This window comes from Frankliniella occidentalis, unplaced genomic scaffold, assembly GCF_000697945.3.
Source record: "Frankliniella occidentalis isolate FOCC.00 unplaced genomic scaffold, Focc_3.1 Scaffold311, whole genome shotgun sequence".
Lineage (NCBI taxonomy): Eukaryota > Metazoa > Arthropoda > Insecta > Thysanoptera > Thripidae > Frankliniella > Frankliniella occidentalis.
The window spans coordinates 209,563-211,183 of NW_026267436.1; positions in this window are offsets into that span (position 1 = coordinate 209,563).

Below are 1,621 nucleotides of genomic sequence, written 5' to 3' on the forward strand. Positions count from 1 at the left end.
CTCGTTTCTCCCCCCGCTCCGCCCACCTGTCCGGAGGGTACCCACCTACCTACCTGTGGTGCCTAAGCGGGGTATTCAGGGTGTACTCAGGCGAGTCGGGGCGGCGGCGGCGGCGTCGGGCGTTGAGGAAGGACCGGGTTGGGAAGGGGGGGACGGGGTGGGGGCCGGCGGCACCGGTCAGCATTCCAGAGGGGAAGACACGAGGGGGAGCATGTGATGCACCACCAACACACGCAGAGAGACGCCTTTCCCGGCGGCGCCCCTCGCGCTGTTGTTTTCAACAACTTTTGTTTCGAAAGGGAGATGATCGCGCCGGTGCCGGCTGCGCGGCGACGGGCTGCCGGGGACGCGGAGACGCCGCCCTCGTTGGCCTTTAGTGTGTCACCTGTCGCGGTCGGCGGGCACGCTGGCGCTGGCTGGCGCTCTGGCGCCGCCTGGCGGCCGAGGACGGGACGGGACGAGCCGCGTCGGCGGTGGCGCTCGTATTCAGATCGGAATAAAGACAATCGGGTAGAGAGGACGGCGTCGTCGGTCGTCGTCGCCCCCCGACCTAACCCAACCGCGCACGCGAGGAGGCTGCGCGGGCTGCGCCGCGCCAGGTGTGTCAGGCGCGTTACAGATCCGGAAGGGCCGAGCTGCTCCGCGACCAGTACGGCCGGCCAGCTCGCAGCCGGCCCCGCTGACCGGCCGCCCGGCCCGCTTCCGTTACCGGGGCCCGCAAACTAACTACCAGTGCGTGGCCATCCGCAAAGTGAAGCGAAAGCACACTACTTGTAAGCGTCTCATTTTCCGCCTTTGACATCATCATAATTTCGACGTCGAATGGACGCGCGTTCGCGTCTTTGCTCGATTTGCACTCACATTAAACGGTCTCTGACGTCATCGTCACCTGTCGCTCGATAGGAGTTATATGGGTGGCGCTGTAAGTGGAGCGTAGTGCGCCCGCGGGCCTCTCGTCAAAAGTATAGCAGTTGATGGCGGCGGGGAGCCTGCGCGCCCACCCGGCGGCGTTTCCGCGATTTGACATAATGAATGAAAAGTAATAAAACAAAGTCGTCAAAGCGCCGCGCGTCTGTTGACAGCCATTATCGTGCGGGTGTAGTTTGTTGCGTGGCGCGGAAGTTCGACGGACCTCGGCGACGGATTGTCGCGGCACGAGGGCGCCCGCGCCCGATCATCCGATCGGCCATTGAAATGTCGACGGCTGCTACCGCGGCCGGCGCCGGCCGTGTCGAGATATCGACGGAATGTCGATGCGAGAGCTCGATTACCTCGTCGTGATCCCTGGGCGCAACCCGAGACGGCCGTCGTCGCCGACGACAAGCGACGCGACGACGTCGGGGATCATCGCGTACGGGAGCTGTCGCTCGCCGGACGATAGTGGCGCTGGGGCGGACGGGCCGCGGCGGCCGTGGCGGCGGCGAGGCCCGGCCCGGGGGTCCGTTAGAATCCTCCTCTCCTCTCCTCGGAGGAGAAGCAGCCGGAGGGGGAAAGAGGGGCGAGTCCGCGTGACGTCACTCTCACTCTCTCACTCGCGCCGTTTCCTTCTCGCTCTGCCCCCGTTTCTCCGTCCTGCTCCTCGCTCTGCCCGCCCCACCTGTACCCGTCGCTGCCCCCCCCC